Genomic DNA, 18,826 nt, shown 5'->3' with positions numbered 1-18,826 from the left:
AAAAAGTTAGCAGAGGATGGTTTCGATCCATCTACCTCTGGATTATGGGCCCAGCACGCTTCCGCTGCGCCACTCTGCTGGTTGGAGAACAAGAGCTTTTCTGGGCTTTTACAGCCTACAAACCGACAACCCTAGACCCAGTTTCGAGTGAAGCGGGCAGTAGGCCTTACAAAGCCAAACAACCTGCAACCACGCACTCCCATCCCATGGCCTTTTGCAGACAGGCCTCATTTCTCTAGCTCACACCCTAACTGCCAACACCCCTTCCCCTTCTCTCTCTGTCTCTCTCTCTCTGTCTCTCTCTCTCATTCTCTCTCTCTCGCAAATAGATACTTTACTTCCCAGGTGCAACAAAACAAGCCTTCTCGAGCTGGCAGATATGGGAAGGAAGGAAGGAAGGGCCAGTTTGGAAACTCAACTCAATTACCATAAATCCCCTGCTAAGGGTTATGGGAGGGAGGAATGAAGGAACTTTGCTTCAGGGAAAGGGCTGCTGCTGCTTCAGCATGTGAGGAGCGCAGCCACACGTTTCACCTTCTTCAGTATGTTGGTTTACAGGATGAGAGAGATCCTGAAACCTCACTCTAATAGGCTGAGGTGCTGTGCTCGGTGGCCTGCTGGGACCAAGGCCCGTCAGGGCAAGGCGAATAGGCCTTTGTCAGGCCTTCGTCAGGGCTTTGTCGGGGAGGGGCCAGGAGCCCTGCTCGCTTCAATCCCCTCACCGATAGACAGTTGCAGAAACTAGGATGCAAGAACCTTTCCTGGATGGGGTTTTGATTTTCACGAAAAGTGTGTCAGCTTTGCTTTCAGCATGAGTCTGATTTCCAAAAAATGCATTTTGAACAATTTAAAGATTTGATCTGCGTTGGCCGGGAATCGAACCCGGGTCAACTGCTTGGAAGGCAGCTATGCTCACCACTATACCACCAACGCCTGCCTGTCTGGGCTATCTGATGGAGCGGCCCTTAGAAATAAGAATAAGTCATTGGCTGGGAATGAAAAAAGCTTGCGTTTGACGCAGAAGCAGTTCGCATCATGAGGTCTTGCCGGTCAGCCCAACATTTCCCCGGGACCCCTTAAAAAAGGAGCTTGGTTTTAAGTTTGGTTTGATTGAACAGTACATTTTGTTGGCTGGGCTGGGACCCTCTCCTATTTAGCGCAAGAGTGGAACGAGGCAGCAAGTTCAAGGAATGACATTGCATCCAGGCACTTACAGCTCTTTGTGCCCTAATGCCATGACACAAAAACATAATTTGAAAAAAGTTAGCAGAGGATGGTTTCGATCCATCGACCTCTGGGTTATGGGCCCAGCACGCTTCCGCTGCGCCACTCTGCTGGTTGGAGAACAAGAGCTTTTATGGGCTTTTACAGCCTACAAACCGACAACCCTAGACCCAGTTTCGAGTGAAGCGGGCAGTAGGCCTTACAAAGCCAAACAACCTGCAACCACGCACTCCCATCCCATGGCCTTTTGCAGACAGGCCTCATTTCTCTAGCTCACACCCTAACTGCCAACACCCCTTCCCCTTCTCTCTCTGTCTCTCTCTCTCTGTCTCTCTCTCTCATTCTCTCTCTCTCGCAAATAGATACTTTACTTCCCAGGTGCAACAAAACAAGCCTTCTCGAGCTGGCAGATATGGGAAGGAAGGAAGGAAGGGCCAGTTTGGAAACTCAACTCAATTACCATAAATCCCCTGCTAAGGGTTATGGGAGGGAGGAATGAAGGAACTTTGCTTCAGGGAAAGGGCTGCTGCTGCTTCAGCATGTGAGGAGCGCAGCCACACGTTTCACCTTCTTCAGTATGTTGGTTTACAGGATGAGAGAGATCCTGAAACCTCACTCTAATAGGCTGAGGTGCTGTGCTCGGTGGCCTGCTGGGACCTTGGCCCGTCAGGGCAAGGCGAATAGGCCTTTGTCAGGCCTTTGTCGGGGAGGGGCCAGGAGCCCTGCTCGCTTCAATCCCCTCACCGATAGACAGTTGCAGAAACTAGGATGCAAGAACCTTTCCTGGATGGGGTTTTGATTTTCACGAAAAGTGTGTCAGCTTTGCTTTCAGCATGAGTCTGATTTCCAAAAAATGCATTTTGAACAATTTAAAGATTTGATCTGCGTTGGCCGGGAATCAAACCCGGGTCAACTGCTTGGAAGGCAGCTATGCTCACCACTATACCACCAACGCCTGCCTGTCTGGGCTATCTGATGGAGCGGCCCTTAGAAATAAGAATAAGTCATTGGCTGGGAATGAAAAAAGCTTGCGCGTTTGACGCAGAAGCAGTTCGCATCATGAGGTCTTGCCGGTCAGCCCAACATTTCCCCGGGACCCCTTAAAAAAGGAGCTTGGTTTTAAGTTTGGTTTGATTGAACAGTACATTTTGTTGGCTGGGCTGGGACCCTCTCCTATTTAGCGCAAGAGTGGAACGAGGCAGCAAGTTCAAGGAATGACATTGCATCCAGGCACTTACAGCTCTTTGTGCCCTAATGCCATGACACAAAAACATAATTTGAAAAAAGTTAGCAGAGGATGGTTTCGATCCATCGACCTCTGGGTTATGGGCCCAGCACGCTTCCGCTGCGCCACTCTGCTGGTTGGAGAACAAAAGCTTTTCTGGGCTTTTACAGCCTACAAACCGACAACCCTAGACCCATTTTCGAGTGAAGCGGGCAGTAGGCTTTACAAAGCCAAACAACCTGCAACCACGCACTCCCATCCCATGGCCTTTTGCAGACAGGCCTCATTTCTCTAGCTCACACCCTAACTGCCAACACCCCTTCCCCTTCTCTCTCTGTCTCTCTCTCTCTGTCTCTCTCTCTCATTCTCTCTCTCTCGCAAATAGATACTTTACTTCCCAGGTGCAACAAAACAAGCCTTCTCGAGCTGGCAGATATGGGAAGGAAGGAAGGAAGGGCCAGTTTGGAAACTCAACTCAATTACCATAAATCCCCTGCTAAGGGTTATGGGAGGGAGGAATGAAGGAACTTTGCTTCAGGGAAAGGGCTGCTGCTGCTTCAGCATGTGAGGAGCGCAGCCACACGTTTCACCTTCTTCAGTATGTTGGTTTACAGGATGAGAGAGATCCTGAAACCTCACTCTAATAGGCTGAGGTGCTGTGCTCGGTGGCCTGCTGGGACCTTGGCCCGTCAGGGCAAGGCGAATAGGCCTTTGTCAGGCCTTTGTCGGGGAGGGGCCAGGAGCCCTGCTCGCTTCAATCCCCTCACCGATAGACAGTTGCAGAAACTAGGATGCAAGAACCTTTCCTGGATGGGGTTTTGATTTTCACGAAAAGTGTGTCAGCTTTGCTTTCAGCATGAGTCTGATTTCCAAAAAATGCATTTTGAACATTTAAAGATTTGATCTGCGTTGGCCGGGAATCGAACCGGGGTCAACTGCTTGGAAGGCAGCTATGCTCACCACTATACCACCAACGCCTGCCTGCCTGTCTGGGCTATCTGATGGAGCGGCCCTTAGAAATAAGAATAAGTCATTGGCTGGGAATGAAAAAAGCTTGCGTTTGACGCAGAAGCAGTTCGCATCATGAGGTCTTGCCGGTCAGCCCAACATTTCCCCGGGACCCCTTAAAAAAGGAGCTTGGTTTTAAGTTTGGTTTGATTGAACAGTACATTTTGTTGGCTGGGCTGGGACCCTCTCCTATTTAGCGCAAGAGTGGAACGAGGCAGCAAGTTCAAGGAATGACATTGCATCCAGGCACTTACAGCTCTTTGTGCCCTAATGCCATGACACAAAAACATAATTTGAAAAAAGTTAGCAGAGGATGGTTTCGATCCATCGACCTCTGGGTTATGGGCCCAGCACGCTTCCGCTGCGCCACTCTGCTGGTTGGAGAACAAAAGCTTTTCTGGGCTTTTACAGCCTACAAACCGACAACCCTAGACCCATTTTCGAGTGAAGCGGGCAGTAGGCCTTACAAAGCCAAACAACCTGCAACCACGCACTCCCATCCCATGGCCTTTTGCAGACAGGCCTCATTTCTCTAGCTCACACCCTAACTGCCAACACCCCTTCCCCTTCTCTCTCTGTCTCTCTCTCTCTGTCTCTCTCTCTCATTCTCTCTCTCTCGCAAATAGATACTTTACTTCCCAGGTGCAACAAAACAAGCCTTCTCGAGCTGGCAGATATGGGAAGGAAGGAAGGAAGGGCCAGTTTGGAAACTCAACTCAATTACCATAAATCCCCTGCTAAGGGTTATGGGAGGGAGGAATGAAGGAACTTTGCTTCAGGGAAAGGGCTGCTGCTGCTTCAGCATGTGAGGAGCGCAGCCACACGTTTCACCTTCTTCAGTATGTTGGTTTACAGGATGAGAGAGATCCTGAAACCTCACTCTAATAGGCTGAGGTGCTGTGCTCGGTGGCCTGCTGGGACCTTGGCCCGTCAGGGCAAGGCGAATAGGCCTTTGTCAGGCCTTTGTCGGGGAGGGGCCAGGAGCCCTGCTCGCTTCAATCCCCTCACCGATAGACAGTTGCAGAAACTAGGATGCAAGAACCTTTCCTGGATGGGGTTTTGATTTTCACGAAAAGTGTGTCAGCTTTGCTTTCAGCATGAGTCTGATTTCCAAAAAATGCATTTTGAACAATTTAAAGATTTGATCTGCGTTGGCCGGGAATCGAACCAGGGTCAACTGCTTGGAAGGCAGCTATGCTCACCACTATACCACCAACGCCTGCCTGTCTGGGCTATCTGATGGAGCGGCCCTTAGAAATAAGAATAAGTCATTGGCTGGGAATGAAAAAAGCTTGCGTTTGACGCAGAAGCAGTTCGCATCATGAGGTCTTGCCGGTCAGCCCAACATTTCCCCGGGACCCCTTAAAAAAGGAGCTTGGTTTTAAGTTTGGTTTGATTGAACAGTACATTTTGTTGGCTGGGCTGGGACCCTCTCCTATTTAGCGCAAGAGTGGAACGAGGCAGCAAGTTCAAGGAATGACATTGCATCCAGGCACTTACAGCTCTTTGTGCCCTAATGCCATGACACAAAAACATAATTTGAAAAAAGTTAGCAGAGGATGGTTTCGATCCATCGACCTCTGGGTTATGGGCCCAGCACGCTTCCGCTGCGCCACTCTGCTGGTTGGAGAACAAGAGCTTTTATGGGCTTTTACAGCCTACAAACCGACAACCCTAGACCCAGTTTCGAGTGAAGCGGGCAGTAGGCCTTACAAAGCCAAACAACCTGCAACCACGCACTCCCATCCCATGGCCTTTTGCAGACAGGCCTCATTTCTCTAGCTCACACCCTAACTGCCAACACCCCTTCCCCTTCTCTCTCTGTCTCTCTCTCTCTGTCTCTCTCTCTCATTCTCTCTCTCTCGCAAATAGATACTTTACTTCCCAGGTGCAACAAAACAAGCCTTCTCGAGCTGGCAGATATGGGAAGGAAGGAAGGAAGGGCCAGTTTGGAAACTCAACTCAATTACCATAAATCCCCTGCTAAGGGTTATGGGAGGGAGGAATGAAGGAACTTTGCTTCAGGGAAAGGGCTGCTGCTGCTTCAGCATGTGAGGAGCGCAGCCACACGTTTCACCTTCTTCAGTATGTTGGTTTACAGGATGAGAGAGATCCTGAAACCTCACTCTAATAGGCTGAGGTGCTGTGCTCGGTGGCCTGCTGGGACCAAGGCCCGTCAGGGCAAGGCGAATAGGCCTTTGTCAGGCCTTCGTCAGGGCTTTGTCGGGGAGGGGCCAGGAGCCCTGCTCGCTTCAATCCCCTCACCGATAGACAGTTGCAGAAACTAGGATGCAAGAACCTTTCCTGGATGGGGTTTTGATTTTCACGAAAAGTGTGTCAGCTTTGCTTTCAGCATGAGTCTGATTCCCAAAAAATGCATTTTGAACAATTTAAAGATTTGATCTGCGTTGGCCGGGAATCGAACCCGGGTCAACTGCTTGGAAGGCAGCTATGCTCACCACTATACCACCAACGCCTGCCTGTCTGGGCTATCTGATGGAGCGGCCCTTAGAAATAAGAATAAGTCATTGGCTGGGAATGAAAAAAGCTTGCGTTTGACGCAGAAGCAGTTCGCATCATGAGGTCTTGCCGGTCAGCCCAACATTTCCCCGGGACCCCTTAAAAAAGGAGCTTGGTTTTAAGTTTGGTTTGATTGAACAGTACATTTTGTTGGCTGGGCTGGGACCCTCTCCTATTTAGCGCAAGAGTGGAACGAGGCAGCAAGTTCAAGGAATGACATTGCATCCAGGCACTTACAGCTCTTTGTGCCCTAATGCCATGACACAAAAACATAATTTGAAAAAAGTTAGCAGAGGATGGTTTCGATCCATCGACCTCTGGGTTATGGGCCCAGCACGCTTCCGCTGCGCCACTCTGCTGGTTGGAGAACAAGAGCTTTTCTGGGCTTTTACAGCCTACAAACCGACAACCCTAGACCCAGTTTCGAGTGAAGCGGGCAGTAGGCCTTACAAAGCCAAACAACCTGCAACCACGCACTCCCATCCCATGGCCTTTTGCAGACAGGCCTCATTTCTCTAGCTCACACCCTAACTGCCAACACCCCTTCCCCTTCTCTCTCTGTCTCTCTCTCTCTGTCTCTCTCTCTCATTCTCTCTCTCTCGCAAATAGATACTTTACTTCCCAGGTGCAACAAAACAAGCCTTCTCGAGCTGGCAGATATGGGAAGGAAGGAAGGAAGGGCCAGTTTGGAAACTCAACTCAATTACCATAAATCCCCTGCTAAGGGTTATGGGAGGGAGGAATGAAGGAACTTTGCTTCAGGGAAAGGGCTGCTGCTGCTTCAGCATGTGAGGAGCGCAGCCACACGTTTCACCTTCTTCAGTATGTTGGTTTACAGGATGAGAGAGATCCTGAAACCTCACTCTAATAGGCTGAGGTGCTGTGCTCGGTGGCCTGCTGGGACCAAGGCCCGTCAGGGCAAGGCGAATAGGCCTTTGTCAGGCCTTCGTCAGGGCTTTGTCGGGGAGGGGCCAGGAGCCCTGCTCGCTTCAATCCCCTCACCGATAGACAGTTGCAGAAACTAGGATGCAAGAACCTTTCCTGGATGGGGTTTTGATTTTCACGAAAAGTGTGTCAGCTTTGCTTTCAGCATGAGTCTGATTTCCAAAAAATGCATTTTGAACAATTTAAAGATTTGATCTGCGTTGGCCGGGAATCGGACCCGGGTCAACTGCTTGGAAGGCAGCTATGCTCACCACTATACCACCAACACCTGCCTGTCTGGGCTATCTGATGGAGCGGCCCTTAGAAATAAGAATAAGTCATTGGCTGGGAATGAAAAAAGCTTGCGTTTGACGCAGAAGCAGTTCGCATCATGAGGTCTTGCCGGTCAGCCCAACATTTCCCCGGGACCCCTTAAAAAAGGAGCTTGGTTTTAAGTTTGGTTTGATTGAACAGTACATTTTGTTGGCTGGGCTGGGACCCTCTCCTATTTAGCGCAAGAGTGGAACGAGGCAGCAAGTTCAAGGAATGACATTGCATCCAGGCACTTACAGCTCTTTGTGCCCTAATGCCATGACACAAAAACATAATTTGAAAAAAGTTAGCAGAGGATGGTTTCGATCCATCGACCTCTGGGTTATGGGCCCAGCACGCTTCCGCTGCGCCACTCTGCTGGTTGGAGAACAAGAGCTTTTATGGGCTTTTACAGCCTACAAACCGACAACCCTAGACCCAGTTTCGAGTGAAGCGGGCAGTAGGCCTTACAAAGCCAAACAACCTGCAACCACGCACTCCCATCCCATGGCCTTTTGCAGACAGGCCTCATTTCTCTAGCTCACACCCTAACTGCCAACACCCCTTCCCCTTCTCTCTCTGTCTCTCTCTCTCTGTCTCTCTCTCTCATTCTCTCTCTCTCGCAAATAGATACTTTACTTCCCAGGTGCAACAAAACAAGCCTTCTCGAGCTGGCAGATATGGGAAGGAAGGAAGGAAGGGCCAGTTTGGAAACTCAACTCAATTACCATAAATCCCCTGCTAAGGGTTATGGGAGGGAGGAATGAAGGAACTTTGCTTCAGGGAAAGGGCTGCTGCTGCTTCAGCATGTGAGGAGCGCAGCCACACGTTTCACCTTCTTCAGTATGTTGGTTTACAGGATGAGAGAGATCCTGAAACCTCACTCTAATAGGCTGAGGTGCTGTGCTCGGTGGCCTGCTGGGACCTTGGCCCGTCAGGGCAAGGCGAATAGGCCTTTGTCAGGCCTTTGTCGGGGAGGGGCCAGGAGCCCTGCTCGCTTCAATCCCCTCACCGATAGACAGTTGCAGAAACTAGGATGCAAGAACCTTTCCTGGATGGGGTTTTGATTTTCATGAAAAGTGTGTCAGCTTTGCTTTCAGCATGAGTCTGATTTCCAAAAAATGCATTTTGAACATTTAAAGATTTGATCTGCGTTGGCCGGGAATCGAACCGGGGTCAACTGCTTGGAAGGCAGCTATGCTCACCACTATACCACCAACGCCTGCCTGCCTGTCTGGGCTATCTGATGGAGCGGCCCTTAGAAATAAGAATAAGTCATTGGCTGGGAATGAAAAAAGCTTGCGTTTGACGCAGAAGCAGTTCGCATCATGAGGTCTTGCCGGTCAGCCCAACATTTCCCCGGGACCCCTTAAAAAAGGAGCTTGGTTTTAAGTTTGGTTTGATTGAACAGTACATTTTGTTGGCTGGGCTGGGACCCTCTCCTATTTAGCGCAAGAGTGGAACGAGGCAGCAAGTTCAAGGAATGACATTGCATCCAGGCACTTACAGCTCTTTGTGCCCTAATGCCATGACACAAAAACATAATTTGAAAAAAGTTAGCAGAGGATGGTTTCGATCCATCGACCTCTGGGTTATGGGCCCAGCACGCTTCCGCTGCGCCACTCTGCTGGTTGGAGAACAAAAGCTTTTCTGGGCTTTTACAGCCTACAAACCGACAACCCTAGACCCAGTTTCGAGTGAAGCGGGCAGTAGGCCTTACAAAGCCAAACAACCTGCAACCACGCACTCCCATCCCATGGCCTTTTGCAGACAGGCCTCATTTCTCTAGCTCACACCCTAACTGCCAACACCCCTTCCCCTTCTCTCTCTGTCTCTCTCTCTCTGTCTCTCTCTCTCATTCTCTCTCTCTCGCAAATAGATACTTTACTTCCCAGGTGCAACAAAACAAGCCTTCTCGAGCTGGCAGATATGGGAAGGAAGGAAGGAAGGGCCAGTTTGGAAACTCAACTCAATTACCATAAATCCCCTGCTAAGGGTTATGGGAGGGAGGAATGAAGGAACTTTGCTTCAGGGAAAGGGCTGCTGCTGCTTCAGCATGTGAGGAGCGCAGCCACACGTTTCACCTTCTTCAGTATGTTGGTTTACAGGATGAGAGAGATCCTGAAACCTCACTCTAATAGGCTGAGGTGCTGTGCTCGGTGGCCTGCTGGGACCTTGGCCCGTCAGGGCAAGGCGAATAGGCCTTTGTCAGGCCTTTGTCGGGGAGGGGCCAGGAGCCCTGCTCGCTTCAATCCCCTCACCGATAGACAGTTGCAGAAACTAGGATGCAAGAACCTTTCCTGGATGGGGTTTTGATTTTCACGAAAAGTGTGTCAGCTTTGCTTTCAGCATGAGTCTGATTCCCAAAAAATGCATTTTGAACAATTTAAAGATTTGATCTGCGTTGGCCGGGAATCGAACCCGGGTCAACTGCTTGGAAGGCAGCTATGCTCACCACTATACCACCAACGCCTGCCTGTCTGGGCTATCTGATGGAGCGGCCCTTAGAAATAAGAATAAGTCATTGGCTGGGAATGAAAAAAGCTTGCGTTTGACGCAGAAGCAGTTCGCATCATGAGGTCTTGCCGGTCAGCCCAACATTTCCCCGGGACCCCTTAAAAAAGGAGCTTGGTTTTAAGTTTGGTTTGATTGAACAGTACATTTTGTTGGCTGGGCTGGGACCCTCTCCTATTTAGCGCAAGAGTGGAACGAGGCAGCAAGTTCAAGGAATGACATTGCATCCAGGCACTTACAGCTCTTTGTGCCCTAATGCCATGACACAAAAACATAATTTGAAAAAAGTTAGCAGAGGATGGTTTCGATCCATCGACCTCTGGGTTATGGGCCCAGCACGCTTCCGCTGCGCCACTCTGCTGGTTGGAGAACAAGAGCTTTTATGGGCTTTTACAGCCTACAAACCGACAACCCTAGACCCAGTTTCGAGTGAAGCGGGCAGTAGGCCTTACAAAGCCAAACAACCTGCAACCACGCACTCCCATCCCATGGCCTTTTGCAGACAGGCCTCATTTCTCTAGCTCACACCCTAACTGCCAACACCCCTTCCCCTTCTCTCTCTGTCTCTCTCTCTCTGTCTCTCTCTCTCATTCTCTCTCTCTCGCAAATAGATACTTTACTTCCCAGGTGCAACAAAACAAGCCTTCTCGAGCTGGCAGATATGGGAAGGAAGGAAGGAAGGGCCAGTTTGGAAACTCAACTCAATTACCATAAATCCCCTGCTAAGGGTTATGGGAGGGAGGAATGAAGGAACTTTGCTTCAGGGAAAGGGCTGCTGCTGCTTCAGCATGTGAGGAGCGCAGCCACACGTTTCACCTTCTTCAGTATGTTGGTTTACAGGATGAGAGAGATCCTGAAACCTCACTCTAATAGGCTGAGGTGCTGTGCTCGGTGGCCTGCTGGGACCAAGGCCCGTCAGGGCAAGGCGAATAGGCCTTTGTCAGGCCTTCGTCAGGGCTTTGTCGGGGAGGGGCCAGGAGCCCTGCTCGCTTCAATCCCCTCACCGATAGACAGTTGCAGAAACTAGGATGCAAGAACCTTTCCTGGATGGGGTTTTGATTTTCACGAAAAGTGTGTCAGCTTTGCTTTCAGCATGAGTCTGATTTCCAAAAAATGCATTTTGAACAATTTAAAGATTTGATCTGCGTTGGAACTGCTTGGAAGGCAGCTATGCTCACCACTATACCACCAACGCCTGCCTGTCTGGGCTATCTGATGGAGCGGCCCTTAGAAATAAGAATAAGTCATTGGCTGGGAATGAAAAAAGCTTGCGTTTGACGCAGAAGCAGTTCGCATCATGAGGTCTTGCCGGTCAGCCCAACATTTCCCCGGGACCCCTTAAAAAAGGAGCTTGGTTTTAAGTTTGGTTTGATTGAACAGTACATTTTGTTGGCTGGGCTGGGACCCTCTCCTATTTAGCGCAAGAGTGGAACGAGGCAGCAAGTTCAAGGAATGACATTGCATCCAGGCACTTACAGCTCTTTGTGCCCTAATGCCATGACACAAAAACATAATTTGAAAAAAGTTAGCAGAGGATGGTTTCGATCCATCGACCTCTGGGTTATGGGCCCAGCACGCTTCCGCTGCGCCACTCTGCTGGTTGGAGAACAAGAGCTTTTATGGGCTTTTACAGCCTACAAACCGACAACCCTAGACCCAGTTTCGAGTGAAGCGGGCAGTAGGCCTTACAAAGCCAAACAACCTGCAACCACGCACTCCCATCCCATGGCCTTTTGCAGACAGGCCTCATTTCTCTAGCTCACACCCTAACTGCCAACACCCCTTCCCCTTCTCTCTCTGTCTCTCTCTCTCTGTCTCTCTCTCTCATTCTCTCTCTCTCGCAAATAGATACTTTACTTCCCAGGTGCAACAAAACAAGCCTTCTCGAGCTGGCAGATATGGGAAGGAAGGAAGGAAGGGCCAGTTTGGAAACTCAACTCAATTACCATAAATCCCCTGCTAAGGGTTATGGGAGGGAGGAATGAAGGAACTTTGCTTCAGGGAAAGGGCTGCTGCTGCTTCAGCATGTGAGGAGCGCAGCCACACGTTTCACCTTCTTCAGTATGTTGGTTTACAGGATGAGAGAGATCCTGAAACCTCACTCTAATAGGCTGAGGTGCTGTGCTCGGTGGCCTGCTGGGACCAAGGCCCGTCAGGGCAAGGCGAATAGGCCTTTGTCAGGCCTTCGTCAGGGCTTTGTCGGGGAGGGGCCAGGAGCCCTGCTCGCTTCAATCCCCTCACCGATAGACAGTTGCAGAAACTAGGATGCAAGAACCTTTCCTGGATGGGGTTTTGATTTTCACGAAAAGTGTGTCAGCTTTGCTTTCAGCATGAGTCTGATTTCCAAAAAATGCATTTTGAACAATTTAAAGATTTGATCTGCGTTGGCCGGGAATCGAACCCGGGTCAACTGCTTGGAAGGCAGCTATGCTCACCACTATACCACCAACGCCTGCCTGTCTGGGCTATCTGATGGAGCGGCCCTTAGAAAAAAGAATAAGTCATTGGCTGGGAATGAAAAAAGCTTGCGTTTGACGCAGAAGCAGTTCGCATCATGAGGTCTTGCCGGTCAGCCCAACATTTCCCCGGGACCCCTTAAAAAAGGAGCTTGGTTTTAAGTTTGGTTTGATTGAACAGTACATTTTGTTGGCTGGGCTGGGACCCTCTCCTATTTAGCGCAAGAGTGGAACGAGGCAGCAAGTTCAAGGAATGACATTGCATCCAGGCACTTACAGCTCTTTGTGCCCTAATGCCATGACACAAAAACATAATTTGAAAAAAGTTAGCAGAGGATGGTTTCGATCCATCGACCTCTGGGTTATGGGCCCAGCACGCTTCCGCTGCGCCACTCTGCTGGTTGGAGAACAAGAGCTTTTCTGGGCTTTTACAGCCTACAAACCGACAACCCTAGACCCAGTTTCGAGTGAAGCGGGCAGTAGGCCTTACAAAGCCAAACAACCTGCAACCACGCACTCCCATCCCATGGCCTTTTGCAGACAGGCCTCATTTCTCTAGCTCACACCCTAACTGCCAACACCCCTTCCCCTTCTCTCTCTGTCTCTCTCTCTCTGTCTCTCTCTCTCATTCTCTCTCTCTCGCAAATAGATACTTTACTTCCCAGGTGCAACAAAACAAGCCTTCTCGAGCTGGCAGATATGGGAAGGAAGGAAGGAAGGGCCAGTTTGGAAACTCAACTCAATTACCATAAATCCCCTGCTAAGGGTTATGGGAGGGAGGAATGAAGGAACTTTGCTTCAGGGAAAGGGCTGCTGCTGCTTCAGCATGTGAGGAGCGCAGCCACACGTTTCACCTTCTTCAGTATGTTGGTTTACAGGATGAGAGAGATCCTGAAACCTCACTCTAATAGGCTGAGGTGCTGTGCTCGGTGGCCTGCTGGGACCAAGGCCCGTCAGGGCAAGGCGAATAGGCCTTTGTCAGGCCTTCGTCAGGGCTTTGTCGGGGAGGGGCCAGGAGCCCTGCTCGCTTCAATCCCCTCACCGATAGACAGTTGCAGAAACTAGGATGCAAGAACCTTTCCTGGATGGGGTTTTGATTTTCACGAAAAGTGTGTCAGCTTTGCTTTCAGCATGAGTCTGATTTCCCAAAAATGCATTTTGAACAATTTAAAGATTTGATCTGCGTTGGCCGGGAATCGAACCCGGGTCAACTGCTTGGAAGGCAGCTATGCTCACCACTATACCACCAACGCCTGCCTGTCTGGACTATCTGATGGAGCGGCCCTTAGAAATAAGAATAAGTCATTGGCTGGGAATGAAAAAAGCTTGCATTTGACGCAGAAGCAGTTCGCATCATGAGGTCTTGCCGGTCAGCCCAACATTTCCCCGGGACCCCTTAAAAAAGGAGCTTGGTTTTAAGTTTGGTTTGATTGAACAGTACATTTTGTTGGCTGGGCTGGGACCCTCTCCTATTTAGCGCAAGAGTGGAACGAGGCAGCAAGTTCAAGGAATGACATTGCATCCAGGCACTTACAGCTCTTTGTGCCCTAATGCCATGACACAAAAACATAATTTGAAAAAAGTTAGCAGAGGATGGTTTCGATCCATCGACCTCTGGGTTATGGGCCCAGCACGCTTCCGCTGCGCCACTCTGCTGGTTGGAGAACAAGAGCTTTTATGGGCTTTTACAGCCTACAAACCGACAACCCTAGACCCAGTTTCGAGTGAAGCGGGCAGTAGGCCTTACAAAGCCAAACAACCTGCAACCACGCACTCCCATCCCATGGCCTTTTGCAGACAGGCCTCATTTCTCTAGCTCACACCCTAACTGCCAACACCCCTTCCCCTTCTCTCTCTGTCTCTCTCTCTCTGTCTCTCTCTCTCATTCTCTCTCTCTCGCAAATAGATACTTTACTTCCCAGGTGCAACAAAACAAGCCTTCTCGAGCTGGCAGATATGGGAAGGAAGGAAGGAAGGGCCAGTTTGGAAACTCAACTCAATTACCATAAATCCCCTGCTAAGGGTTATGGGAGGGAGGAATGAAGGAACTTTGCTTCAGGGAAAGGGCTGCTGCTGCTTCAGCATGTGAGGAGCGCAGCCACACGTTTCACCTTCTTCAGTATGTTGGTTTACAGGATGAGAGAGATCCTGAAACCTCACTCTAATAGGCTGAGGTGCTGTGCTCGGTGGCCTGCTGGGACCTTGGCCCGTCAGGGCAAGGCGAATAGGCCTTTGTCAGGCCTTTGTCGGGGAGGGGCCAGGAGCCCTGCTCGCTTCAATCCCCTCACCGATAGACAGCTGCAGAAACTAGGATGCAAGAACCTTTCCTGGATGGGGTTTTGATTTTCACGAAAAGTGTGTCAGCTTTGCTTTCAGCATGAGTCTGATTTCCAAAAAATGCATTTTGAACAATTTAAAGATTTGATCTGCGTTGGCCGGGAATCAAACCCGGGTCAACTGCTTGGAAGGCAGCTATGCTCACCACTATACCACCAACGCCTGCCTGTCTGGGCTATCTGATGGAGCGGCCCTTAGAAATAAGAATAAGTCATTGGCTGGGAATGAAAAAAGCTTGCGCGTTTGACGCAGAAGCAGTTCGCATCATGAGGTCTTGCCGGTCAGCCCAACATTTCCCCGGGACCCCTTAAAAAAGGAGCTTGGTTTTAAGTTTGGTTTGATTGAACAGTACATTTTGTTGGCTGGGCTGGGACCCTCTCCTATTTAGCGCAAGAGTGGAACGAGGCAGCAAGTTCAAGGAATGACATTGCATCCAGGCACTTACAGCTCTTTGTGCCCTAATGCCATGACACAAAAACATAATTTGAAAAAAGTTAGCAGAGGATGGTTTCGATCCATCGACCTCTGGGTTATGGGCCCAGCACGCTTCCGCTGCGCCACTCTGCTGGTTGGAGAACAAAAGCTTTTCTGGGCTTTTACAGCCTACAAACCGACAACCCTAGACCCATTTTCGAGTGAAGCGGGCAGTAGGCCTTACAAAGCCAAACAACCTGCAACCACGCACTCCCATCCCATGGCCTTTTGCAGACAGGCCTCATTTCTCTAGCTCACACCCTAACTGCCAACACCCCTTCCCCTTCTCTCTCTGTCTCTCTCTCTCTGTCTCTCTCTCTCATTCTCTCTCTCTCGCAAATAGATACTTTACTTCCCAGGTGCAACAAAACAAGCCTTCTCGAGCTGGCAGATATGGGAAGGAAGGAAGGAAGGGCCAGTTTGGAAACTCAACTCAATTACCATAAATCCCCTGCTAAGGGTTATGGGAGGGAGGAATGAAGGAACTTTGCTTCAGGGAAAGGGCTGCTGCTGCTTCAGCATGTGAGGAGCGCAGCCACACGTTTCACCTTCTTCAGTATGTTGGTTTACAGGATGAGAGAGATCCTGAAACCTCACTCTAATAGGCTGAGGTGCTGTGCTCGGTGGCCTGCTGGGACCAAGGCCCGTCAGGGCAAGGCGAATAGGCCTTTGTCAGGCCTTCGTCAGGGCTTTGTCGGGGAGGGGCCAGGAGCCCTGCTCGCTTCAATCCCCTCACCGATAGACAGTTGCAGAAACTAGGATGCAAGAACCTTTCCTGGATGGGGTTTTGATTTTCACGAAAAGTGTGTCAGCTTTGCTTTCAGCATGAGTCTGATTTCCAAAAAATGCATTTTGAACAATTTAAAGATTTGATCTGCGTTGGCCGGGAATCGAACCCGGGTCAACTGCTTGGAAGGCAGCTATGCTCACCACTATACCACCAACGCCTGCCTGTCTGGGCTATCTGATGGAGCGGCCCTTAGAAATAAGAATAAGTCATTGGCTGGGAATGAAAAAAGCTTGCGTTTGACGCAGAAGCAGTTCGCATCATGAGGTCTTGCCGGTCAGCCCAACATTTCCCCGGGACCCCTTAAAAAAGGAGCTTGGTTTTAAGTTTGGTTTGATTGAACAGTACATTTTGTTGGCTGGGCTGGGACCCTCTCCTATTTAGCGCAAGAGTGGAACGAGGCAGCAAGTTCAAGGAATGACATTGCATCCAGGCACTTACAGCTCTTTGTGCCCTAATGCCATGACACAAAAACATAATTTGAAAAAAGTTAGCAGAGGATGGTTTCGATCCATCGACCTCTGGGTTATGGGCCCAGCACGCTTCCGCTGCGCCACTCTGCTGGTTGGAGAACAAGAGCTTTTATGGGCTTTTACAGCCTACAAACCGACAACCCTAGACCCAGTTTCGAGTGAAGCGGGCAGTAGGCCTTACAAAGCCAAACAACCTGCAACCACGCACTCCCATCCCATGGCCTTTTGCAGACAGGCCTCATTTCTCTAGCTCACACCCTAACTGCCAACACCCCTTCCCCTTCTCTCTCTGTCTCTCTCTCTCTGTCTCTCTCTCTCATTCTCTCTCTCTCTCGCAAATAGATACTTTACTTCCCAGGTGCAACAAAACAAGCCTTCTCGAGCTGGCAGATATGGGAAGGAAGGAAGTAAGGGCCAGTTTGGAAACTCAACTCAATTACCATAAATCCCCTGCTAAGGGTTATGGGAGGGAGGAATGAAGGAACTTTGCTTCAGGGAAAGGGCTGCTGCTGCTTCAGCATGTGAGGAGCGCAGCCACACGTTTCACCTTCTTCAGTATGTTGGTTTACAGGATGAGAGAGATCCTGAAACCTCACTCTAATAGGCTGAGGTGCTGTGCTCGGTGGCCTGCTGGGACCAAGGCCCGTCAGGGCAAGGCGAATAGGCCTTTGTCAGGCCTTCGTCAGGGCTTTGTCGGGGAGGGGCCAGGAGCCCTGCTCGCTTCAATCCCCTCACCGATAGACAGTTGCAGAAACTAGGATGCAAGAACCTTTCCTGGATGGGGTTTTGATTTTCACGAAAAGTGTGTCAGCTTTGCTTTCAGCATGAGTCTGATTTCCAAAAAATGCATTTTGAACAATTTAAAGATTTGATCTGCGTTGGCCGGGAATCGAACCCGGGTCAACTGCTTGGAAGGCAGCTATGCTCACCACTATACCACCAACGCCTGCCTGTCTGGACTATCTGATGGAGCGGCCCTTAGAAATAAGAATAAGTCATTGGCTGGGAATGAAAAAAGCTTGCATTTGACGCAGAAGCAGTTCGCATCATGAGGTCTTGCCGGTCAGCCCAACATTTCCCCGGGACCCCTTAAAAAAGGAGCTTGGTTTTAAGTTTGGTTTGATTGAACAGTACATTTTGTTGGCTGGGCTGGGACCCTCTCCTATTTAGCGCAAGAGTGGAACGAGGCAGCAAGTTCAAGGAATGACATTGCATCCAGGCACTTACAGCTCTTTGTGCCCTAATGCCATGACACAAAAACATAATTTGAAAAAAGTTAGCAGAGGATGGTTTCGATCCATCGACCTCTGGGTTATGGGCCCAGCACGCTTCCGCTGCGCCACTCTGCTGGTTGGAGAACAAGAGCTTTTATGGGCTTTTACAGCCTACAAACCGACAACCCTAGACCCAGTTTCGAGTGAAGCGGGCAGTAGGCCTTACAAAGCCAAACAACCTGCAACCACGCACTCCCATCCCATGGCCTTTTGCAGACAGGCCTCATTTCTCTAGCTCACACCCTAACTGCCAACACCCCTTCCCCTTCTCTCTCTGTCTCTCTCTCTCTGTCTCTCTCTCTCATTCTCTCTCTCTCGCAAATAGATACTTTACTTCCCAGGTGCAACAAAACAAGCCTTCTCGAGCTGGCAGATATGGGAAGGAAGGAAGGAAGGGCCAGTTTGGAAACTCAACTCAATTACCATAAATCCCCTGCTAAGGGTTATGGGAGGGAGGAATGAAGGAACTTTGCTTCAGGGAAAGGGCTGCTGCTGCTTCAGCATGTGAGGAGCGCAGCCACACGTTTCACCTTCTTCAGTATGTTGGTTTACAGGATGAGAGAGATCCTGAAACCTCACTCTAATAGGCTGAGGTGCTGTGCTCGGTGGCCTGCTGGGACCTTGGCCCGTCAGGGCAAGGCGAATAGGCCTTTGTCAGGCCTTTGTCGGGGAGGGGCCAGGAGCCCTGCTCGCTTCAATCCCCTCACCGATAGACAGTTGCAGAAACTAGGATGCAAGAACCTTTCCTGGATGGGGTTTTGATTTTCACGAAAAGTGTGTCAGCTTTGCTTTCAGCATGAGTCTGATTTCCAAAAAATGCATTTTGAACAATTTAAAGATTTGATCTGCGTTGGCCGGGAATCAAACCCGGGTCAACTGCTTGGAAGGCAGCTATGCTCACCACTATACCACCAACGCCTGCCTGTCTGGGCTATCTGATGGAGCGGCCCTTAGAAATAAGAATAAGTCATTGGCTGGGAATGAAAAAAGCTTGCGCGTTTGACGCAGAAGCAGTTCGCATCATGAGGTCTTGCCGGTCAGCCCAACATTTCCCCGGGACCCCTTAAAAAAGGAGCTTGGTTTTAAGTTTGGTTTGATTGAACAGTACATTTTGTTGGCTGGGCTGGGACCCTCTCCTATTTAGCGCAAGAGTGGAACGAGGCAGCAAGTTCAAGGAATGACATTGCATCCAGGCACTTACAGCTCTTTGTGCCCTAATGCCATGACACAAAAACATAATTTGAAAAAAGTTAGCAGAGGATGGTTTCGATCCATCGACCTCTGGGTTATGGGCCCAG

The 18,826-nt window shown here is 49.9% G+C and overlaps 7 non-coding genes across 7 annotated transcripts; all 7 read right to left on the bottom strand.

Moving 5' to 3' along the window:
- Positions 1–861: 861 nt before the first annotated feature.
- On the bottom strand, positions 862–933 carry TRNAG-UCC (transfer RNA glycine (anticodon UCC)). Its single transcript has one exon. It is a non-coding gene; the product is annotated as a tRNA-Gly (tRNA).
- A 4,928-nt stretch (positions 934–5,861) lies between these two features.
- Positions 5,862–5,933, bottom strand: TRNAG-UCC (transfer RNA glycine (anticodon UCC)). The gene has a single exon. It is a non-coding gene; the product is annotated as a tRNA-Gly (tRNA).
- Positions 5,934–9,613: 3,680 nt separating this feature from the next.
- TRNAG-UCC (transfer RNA glycine (anticodon UCC)) lies at positions 9,614–9,685 on the bottom strand. Its single transcript has one exon. It is a non-coding gene; the product is annotated as a tRNA-Gly (tRNA).
- Positions 9,686–12,107: 2,422 nt separating this feature from the next.
- On the bottom strand, positions 12,108–12,179 carry TRNAG-UCC (transfer RNA glycine (anticodon UCC)). The gene has a single exon. It is a non-coding gene; the product is annotated as a tRNA-Gly (tRNA).
- Positions 12,180–13,364: 1,185 nt separating this feature from the next.
- Positions 13,365–13,436, bottom strand: TRNAG-UCC (transfer RNA glycine (anticodon UCC)). Its single transcript has one exon. It is a non-coding gene; the product is annotated as a tRNA-Gly (tRNA).
- A 2,433-nt stretch (positions 13,437–15,869) lies between these two features.
- On the bottom strand, positions 15,870–15,941 carry TRNAG-UCC (transfer RNA glycine (anticodon UCC)). The gene has a single exon. It is a non-coding gene; the product is annotated as a tRNA-Gly (tRNA).
- A 1,187-nt stretch (positions 15,942–17,128) lies between these two features.
- TRNAG-UCC (transfer RNA glycine (anticodon UCC)) lies at positions 17,129–17,200 on the bottom strand. Its single transcript has one exon. It is a non-coding gene; the product is annotated as a tRNA-Gly (tRNA).
- Positions 17,201–18,826: the final 1,626 nt, after the last annotated feature.

This window comes from Ambystoma mexicanum, chromosome 6q (assembly GCF_040938575.1).
Source record: "Ambystoma mexicanum isolate Mex_15411 chromosome 6q, UKY_AmexF1_1, whole genome shotgun sequence".
NCBI classification, from domain to species: Eukaryota; Metazoa; Chordata; class Amphibia; order Caudata; family Ambystomatidae; genus Ambystoma; species Ambystoma mexicanum.
This window is presented reverse-complemented; position numbering and strand designations above follow the sequence as displayed.